Source organism: Octopus bimaculoides, chromosome 19 (assembly GCF_001194135.2).
Source record: "Octopus bimaculoides isolate UCB-OBI-ISO-001 chromosome 19, ASM119413v2, whole genome shotgun sequence".
Lineage (NCBI taxonomy): Eukaryota > Metazoa > Mollusca > Cephalopoda > Octopoda > Octopodidae > Octopus > Octopus bimaculoides.
The window spans coordinates 14,267,230-14,275,786 of NC_068999.1; the positions used below are offsets into that span (position 1 = coordinate 14,267,230).

The 8,557-nt window shown below is 33.2% G+C and overlaps 1 long non-coding RNA gene across 1 annotated transcript in view; it reads left to right on the forward strand.

Moving 5' to 3' along the window:
- The window catches only part of LOC128250100 (uncharacterized), a 10,210-nt gene extending 1,653 nt beyond the window's left edge, over nucleotides 1–8,557 (forward strand). Inside the window, exons 2-3 of the long non-coding RNA XR_008266221.1 lie at nucleotides 7,246–7,336; nucleotides 8,518–8,557. This is a non-coding gene — a long non-coding RNA (uncharacterized LOC128250100). The remainder of the gene's footprint in view (nucleotides 1–7,245; nucleotides 7,337–8,517) is intronic.

Below are 8,557 nucleotides of genomic sequence, written 5' to 3' on the forward strand. Positions count from 1 at the left end.
CAAATATATATATGTATATATATATATATAGAGAGAGAGAGACAGACAGACAGACATACAGACAGACAGAGACAGAGACAGACAGAGACATAGACAGACAGAGAAAAAGATACACAGTTATACACATATAGGTATTTAGGTATACAGGTTAGTCATGACAATAATAAAAATTTGTGTTGGGCCTCTGAATTTTATCTTCATTTCGAATATGTTTACGATTATGCAAAAATTCTAAGTTGTAGTATATCTAGATGATATACTATAGCACGATCTTATTATTCATTGAAGGCAGAATGTTTAATACTGTAGTCAGTTTATCCATAATATATTTTATCTTCTATGCCGTAGAGTGTATCAGTCATATCTGTCCGACCCTATATTTTTCTCTTAATATCTGCCTATATAAATATTCAATAAATAACGACAGGGCACGATATGTCAATGCTAACATAGCTCACAGGATAAGTGGATATTTTTGTCAACTTCATTATAAACTATGCAGAACTCATCGTAAGATAATAGAAATTTCATAGACGTCATATCTATATCAGTGGCACGCACGTGTAAATTGTAACATCATTAAATTATTCAGCGCTTCTCTCTCACGACACTTTCACCAAAAGAGTCCCACTATTCAATACTTTCTTACAACTTTAAAATCTCCTAAACCCCTTCATAGTACATTGTCGTAGAAAGAAGAAGTAGTCCTTCCAACTAGAATCATACGCTGCCTTATCGTGCATCGGCGCCTCAAAGAGTTACTCATATATGCAAAGGGACATATAAATGTTAAAAGCTCTATACTTTCTCATATATAAGATAGCTAGAAAATCAAACAAAGGTTATAGCCATTAGGCTAATGCAATGAAGATAACTCTCAGACTGAATTCTCAGTACATGTTGCTGTAATCAATTCAGTTGCATATAGGCAGTGCATTAAACTTGTATTCTATTCCTCCGTAAGAAGTGTAACGTCGTATAATGTACAAAGCATAACTTGAATATGTGTCGTGTTATGTCGGCACATAATATATAATATAATTGATAACGCGTGTGTGAGTGTGTATACGCATATGAGTGTATGCATTTCTTTAAATCTATGTATATGCTAGGTGTATGAGTGATTATTTGTACATGCGTATGTATTTATACACACATACATACATATATACAAACATTCGTAGTGTATTTCGCTCACCTTTCATGTACGTATAAATACAATAAATCTTCACGTATTATTTCTTTTAACGTTAGCAAAGCAATATATTTGCAAGTTTCTATGACACTTCTATTTCAGCTACTTATCTAAGAACATTTACTTTTTATTCAATATTAAATGTTTTGTCTTGAATTCAAATTAAATTTTACAAAGTAAATGTATATAAACGATAAGCAAAAAGAGAATATTGTGTAGAAAATACGAGATGGAAATCTCGGATTTCCTGTTTCCAGTTAAGCAAGATAAAATGAGTCACAATGTCTGACACATATCAGCAAATTCAACTATGCTGATAACTATTCAAAATGGAATATACACATTTAATTACATTTTAATCATATTTGATAGCTACTTACATCCATTTCATTGTTCTGAAACATTCGTATATTTGGTAGCACATTTTAACTTAAATGTGTGTCATATATTCTTTCTTGTTATTTTAATCATTTGGTTGTAGATGTTGAATTGCATGGAATATACTTTTACCTGAAACATTCTATGTTGCTGCAGGCAAATGTTATACGCTTATGTTAAAATATAAAATTGCCATTATACTGTTAAAACAAAAATAAAAGTCGTAAACTGTAAATTTGATATGCGAATATTGCTTTTCGATATAATGTTGCAATATCAGACGATAGAATTCTCTTGTTCTGTATCCAGTTTTAATATATTCATGAGACTTGCTCATAGAACGTGTATGCCAACAAATCAGGTAGATTCATTGAACTGAGTGATGCGCACCACTTTTCTTTTTTATAATTCGATGCTATTATTGTCAGCTCTATCACCGGAATATATTGTGGAAATTATATATATATTTACCTGTTAGTAGTAACTACAGAAAATTATATAAACGTATATGTGTCAGTAGTAACTACGCGGGGTCTGCATGTTTTGATGGTTTGATGAATATCACCTTAAGAATGTGCTAAGGATTTTATGATAGCCTTGTCATATGATTCAACTCATGCATATTATAACAAAAACAAATAAGGGCACGGTCCATGATTACCTGCACTGCAAATTCGTGTAGTGAAAGGTAAATGTGAAGTCGTATCAATGATAATGTTATACAATTAGAGATACCATTGTCATTGCATAGTACGTATTCAGAAATATTTGAAAATATTTCCAGGTATGAATACACGATTTCATTGAATTGATGATACCCAAAATGTTCTCCAACAAGTTCTATAGAGCGTCGACAGATGGCAGCGCACAGTTGCGTGCGCAACGGGAGCTGGAAAATGTTTTGCAGATTTGGAAGAGGGGAAGATAAAACGACCGATGTGTAAAAAAATGCATCACACAGCAAGAGGTCGAATACTGCATCAAACTTTAAACAAACGCGCTTGAGCCGATGAATTGCTTCAACTAGACAATAATTCGAAGGCGATATAAGTGTAAAGATGTAAATCTAAGTGAATAAAAAAATATAATAAAATTCCGGTTTTATTTGGGTGCGCACTCGTGAATGAATGGGTGGGACTCAGGGATGCTGAATATAGAAAATAGGTAGTAGTACTCAAATGATTTGAATTACACTCTGAAATCTTTATCAAGGACAATATCCATTGAGTAAAGGATGGCTATAAGATAAATCCAGCTGAGTTGATGTTGTGTCATTCTTTGAACTCACTGTATATGCCATGTTATAACGTGAACTATGTTTTAGGACAGTTGACATGCTATCCGACAGGGGTGTCAGGATTTCACCACAACAACTGATATGAAAATAATGATAGAAATAATCAAATCAAATTATCAGGTTGTCTTGGTATTAATTTATAATGAAAATATATTTAGAGATACATAGGAAAAAACAAAAGCAGAATATATTCAGATGAACGAACACGCATGTAGTTATTTATTTATTTACGGGGGAAATTTGCTTGTAGAAAAAAATAAAGAGAAAACTAGGAGGAGAAGCCCTATATATATCAAGACCAGGTGTGTGAACGAAATCAGATTGTTTTCCAAAATGGAGACGAACACCTTTCTTCCTGTGATGGTCTAGAAAATTAATAAGATGCTTGGATATTTTCTCACCCTGCAAGAAACCAATGGTAGTTTTAATTATTATATAAAGAAATTAATTGTCCATGAATGCGATATTGAGCACTCATTCCAACGTTCTACTTTTACGTGTGTGTGTGTGTGTGTGTGTGTGTGTGTGTGTGTGTGTAAGGTATATGTATTAAAACCCACGATATCATGAATGATATACAGAGAAGGCTGCAGTATATCAGAAGCTTACTTGGAGTTTCGATTCGATCACATCCACAAGTTTTCTTTTAAACATGTAATTGGGTGCGTGAATGAACATATAAGCTTTTGGAGAACATATTTAACCTGAACTTTCACCGATATACCGATATCAATATGTGTTTTCTATTGCAGTTTGCCAAAAGACACTTCCATGTATATTTCAACTATTCTGACTAATATGTAGCTACAATTGAATGCACAGACATGTTTGCTGAAAATTTGTATTTTTGTGATCTAAATAGAAACATCTTTTTTCTCGAATCAGTTGTTGTCTCTACGTGTCATTGCTTAAATTCCTCTGTTTTCTCTCGCTACCAACTTATAGAAAGTTGTGTATAACTTTTAAAATAAGCTTCGACACGTATATCAATGTGGAATGACTAATAATTCGAATAGCAGTGAATTGATACTTAGAAAATATTCTGCTATTTGTTGAGTTAAATAATATCATTTTTATTCGAATTTCTCATTTAAGCATTCCGTTACGTTACCGCAGAATCTCTCATTGAATTTCAGTAATTCCATTTTTGTAAATGTATGAAACAAAGCTTTGCAAATGCTGAAGTTTTATTGACATAAGTGTCGCCATTCTTGTTGTTAATGTTAATCATACTTTTAGTATACTTACGATGAACACCATTCTACCTGAACAGGGAATGATTTTGGAGATTTTGTTTGCTAATTGTATGACTAGAGCCAAAGAAAGTGAAATAGGAAATGATGCCAACTTTTTCCATAGATGTTGAAACTCATCCCAAATTATAAGTTATGTATGTATATATACATACACAAGCACAGATATTGTGAACTGTTCCGTGGTGGTGAGTTCAAATAAAAGAGTACTCCCACTTTTTAGAAACAAACAGCATTTTATAAAGACAATATCAATATATGTTTTTATGCACTACTACTAGTTTCGGGTGCTGACAATTTGCTAAGTTTTGTTTTACTTCACGTCCGGTGTCCAGCATAATCGTCACTGAACTTACTTTTGCATCAGTCATTAGACTACACACCTCTTGGGGTAGCGACTTGAATAATTTTAGTCGAATGAAGCGTTCATGTTATTGGGTTTAACCTGGTACTTATACTATTTGACATCTCTTCCGAACCTCTGTGTTCGAGAAGGTAAACTCACCAACACCGGTTGTCATGTAGTGAAACACTTTAAAATGGATATATACCCTTTAAATGTCCGCTTTCAAAAACCACTCACATGTATTTGTTCAGTCCAAGTTTATAAGACACCTGAACAAGATATCACGCAATGGGACGGATCCGGAACGATGTGATTGGAAAGCAATTTTTTTTTACCATTCAGACACGCTCGCAAAGCGTTTAGAGTGGAGTAAAAACCTACAGAAATGGTCCCTAGAGAAGTGGAAGAAAGTTATTTTGTCGGAAAAGTCATCATGTACCTTATTTCCAACCACCGACCGAATATACGTGTGGAGACAGCCAAAACAAGCATTTGACCCAGATTGCCTTCTTCCAACTGTTAAACATGTTGGAGGATCTGTGATGATCTGGGGAGGGGGGCTATATCTTGGAAATCAGCCGGCCTAATGGTTTCCCTTCAGGGCAGATTAAACAGTCAAGACAATTTAAGCATTTTATCTGATCTATTTCATCCTACGTTTTCCGAATTGTTTCCGGGGCGAAACGCTATCTTTCAGGATGATAATGCACCGATTCACACAGCTAAATTGTAACTGAATGGCACAAGGAACATTGTAGTGAAGTTGATCATCTTATCTCGCCACCACAGTTCCGAGATCTCAATAGTATTAAACATTTATGGTGCATTTTAGAAAAAAAACATGTAAGGAGTCGATATCTTCCACCATCATTACTACAAGTAGGAGTTTCCCCTATTTTGTCCAACCTCTGTATATTCCTTGATATATTAATGTGTTTAACTTATTTATTTCTACAAATTCTGATATTATTTCTTTTATATAACTATGTGAGTGAGAATTGCCTGTTTAATTCAAGGCATTTTTATAATGCCATTTACTTTTCTGTACTAACCTTTCTCTCACAAAACATTTATTGCTATCTCATGACTTTTCTCACTACGTGTAAAGATATGCATTTTACGTGTATATACCTGCTACCTAAGCACGTATATAATTTGGTCAGTAAGTTAATGTAATTGACAGCATCAAACAAATGACTTTATTGAACGGGGCAATGAGTCAGAGCATTTGCTATTTCTACTGAATCAGGAGATATTAGGTTAGGTCGGTATTTTGTTATCGGTTATTCAAATGATGCAGTGAAGGGATTTCTGAAGCTCTTCATTGTAGATTTTTCAATTAGATAATAAATTCCTTCCGTATCTAGAAGCTTACCTTCTACTTGAATTGCTGATCTGCGCAAGAATAAAAATAAGATTGACGACAGGACATTAGGTTTTGGAGCGTTTAGAGAATAGTGAAAAATCACGCAGCATCGATCCATTACATTTTCCATTACGTTTGCTTATAGGTTTATACTTTGTGTTTTTATTTGGCAGATGTTGCCACTTTGAAATAAATGCAAAGCTTATATGCATGTGCAGAGATAAATGTTGTAGCGGCATGTGTTACGTTTGCTTAAATATATTCGGACATAACTGCTAGGTTTAGCTTGATTTTTATTTTAATATTAATATAACATATTTTGGGGCTTTAAATATTGTTATTAATATCGTGTCTACATAAACTTGTGGATGTAATTTTATATTCATAATGCAAATCGGCATACAAATATTTAGCACGTAGCAAATAACGTATATTTAAGGGGAAATATGTGCAAACGTGTAGATTTACAAGGGAACAGTTTTCGTCTTATTTCCTGTGCTTTTAATTTGGGAAACCAGAGCAAACCAGATTATTTCAGATTTTATATCTTACACCGTACGTCAATAAAGATAATAACATTCATGGTGATACAATGATTCTAATAAATAAGAAAATTAGTAGCATCATATTTTTGCTAAGTTGAGTATCAAGTCGGGACACTTGTTTCTAATTTAAGGACGATCAGAAATTTCATTTAGGTGGCTAGTCGAATTCACTCATTACCGTACTTGATTGGTACTGTATTTTATCGCAATAGAGGAAGGATGAGCAACAGATGTGAAACCAGAAGGTCGAAACACGTAAAGCCGACTGGACCTGTCACCTCACAGCGCGTCACTTTGGAATACGATACATTAATACATTAACATAAATATTAATATTAGTATTATTAATACATTAGTATTACTTTATCTAATTTTTGAAATACTCACCTTAAGTTCGTTAGTTATATTTTGTACTTGGTATATCAAATTGTGTAATTGAGTGTACTGATATTTTTCACACTTTAAAAATAGTTCAATGTGGCATCGTGCATTTTCACTGATGATGAACCTTTCGCTTATACTTTCAAGATATGCTGGTCATTTTAAATTATATCACTTGAAATACTGGATGCAACATGGTCATTGTTTCCTAGACCAACGTGACACCTCGTAGAGTTGTCATATGTTGATAAACATTGCATCCGAATACCATTCTATCTTTTTAGAGTGATATAATTCTACCCTAGATAAAATTTCAGTGTTTGGAACGCTAGTGTTATATATTTATGGATACGTTGCAGTCATTTCTAGTAAAACAAATGGCTATGTAAATAGACCATCGTTGTCTCGGTATCGCTCTTTAACTCAACATGATATCTAATTACCATTTTCTCGTAATTATCTGTGTGGAAATGTTCATTCACAGCTTCCAATTTGTGAATGGTGGGACGAAGTTAATGGCGTCTATTGGATTGATATTTCTCTGGATTACATCCAATTCATGATTGAAAGTAGAGGTGAGTATCGCCGAAAAATTCCATTCTTTAAATTTTAAATAATTCTGGCAATACGTCTGTGTTCAATATTGCCTCGCCAGCTAACCAGAACTAAATGAGATGTCATCGATCATTATGCACAACGTCTCCGATTCTGCAATGAATTTTATTGAAGTCAATTTTATGTAGTGCGTGCACAATAACAATATCTATTCATTTCGATATTGCTATTTGAGTAATAACATTGTTTGTATTTCTTCAGTCAGTGCTTGTCGAAGCGTATAGAGAAATGAGAATGTCTAGCAAATTCTATGAGATAAATACACTAAATATGTTCATGTTAAACTCCAGATTCACAAAGTCAGCCATTCTGCTTAATTTCCCACTGTCTAAACTTAGTTTGTCATAGCATAAAAAGGCCTCGTTAATGAACTCGGCGTGTGAGTGATGCAAATGGCAAAAAGAGAATAAAAATGAAAAGAAACCTCGCAGTGACGGTTCATATGTTAGAAATATGACACTGTCTAACAAATGAGAAATATACGCGAGATATTGTTCAGCAACAAATATTTATGAAGATCTTTTATTCATTAATAGAGGAAACAGTAAAGGATGGACAGTTACTAAATACTCAGATAATTACGATTGGTGTTATGTATTCCGTTTATCTAAAACAAAAATATTTATTGTATCGTGTGGCTAGCTTTGTTATACAAATTCCATCATGGTTTCATAATCAACATCAAATATTCCAAATTTGATATCTCTGAAATGAATAGAGGACAATGATAATATTTGCCACCTGCATCTGTATTTAATATGTGAGCCGCGTATCATAGGATGTACATATATCTATAGATTATCATTAATTCGATAGCGTTGGGAGAAATAAAATGATCAGGTCGAATTCTGTAAATCTAAGGTCTACGTTTTAACATAAAATTAATTTTTTTTGAAATATGTTTCCGAGTGGCGTTTTGTAATCATTGTGTGTAAATTACACGTGGAAGATAATTCATTTAAATTGTCCATTTCTATTTGGTTACAAACTGGCGTTGTGATATAGGGATATCACTTTAAGAATTAATAAATATCTGTGGTTTATATGGACTTAAGCAACGTTCATTTATTTAGTTATTACTGCACTTACCATTTTAAACAATATTATTTATCGTTTTCGTTTCTCTTTTCGACATCCATAGGTGACATACGACATATTAATGCAAGGAACTTATTAAGATG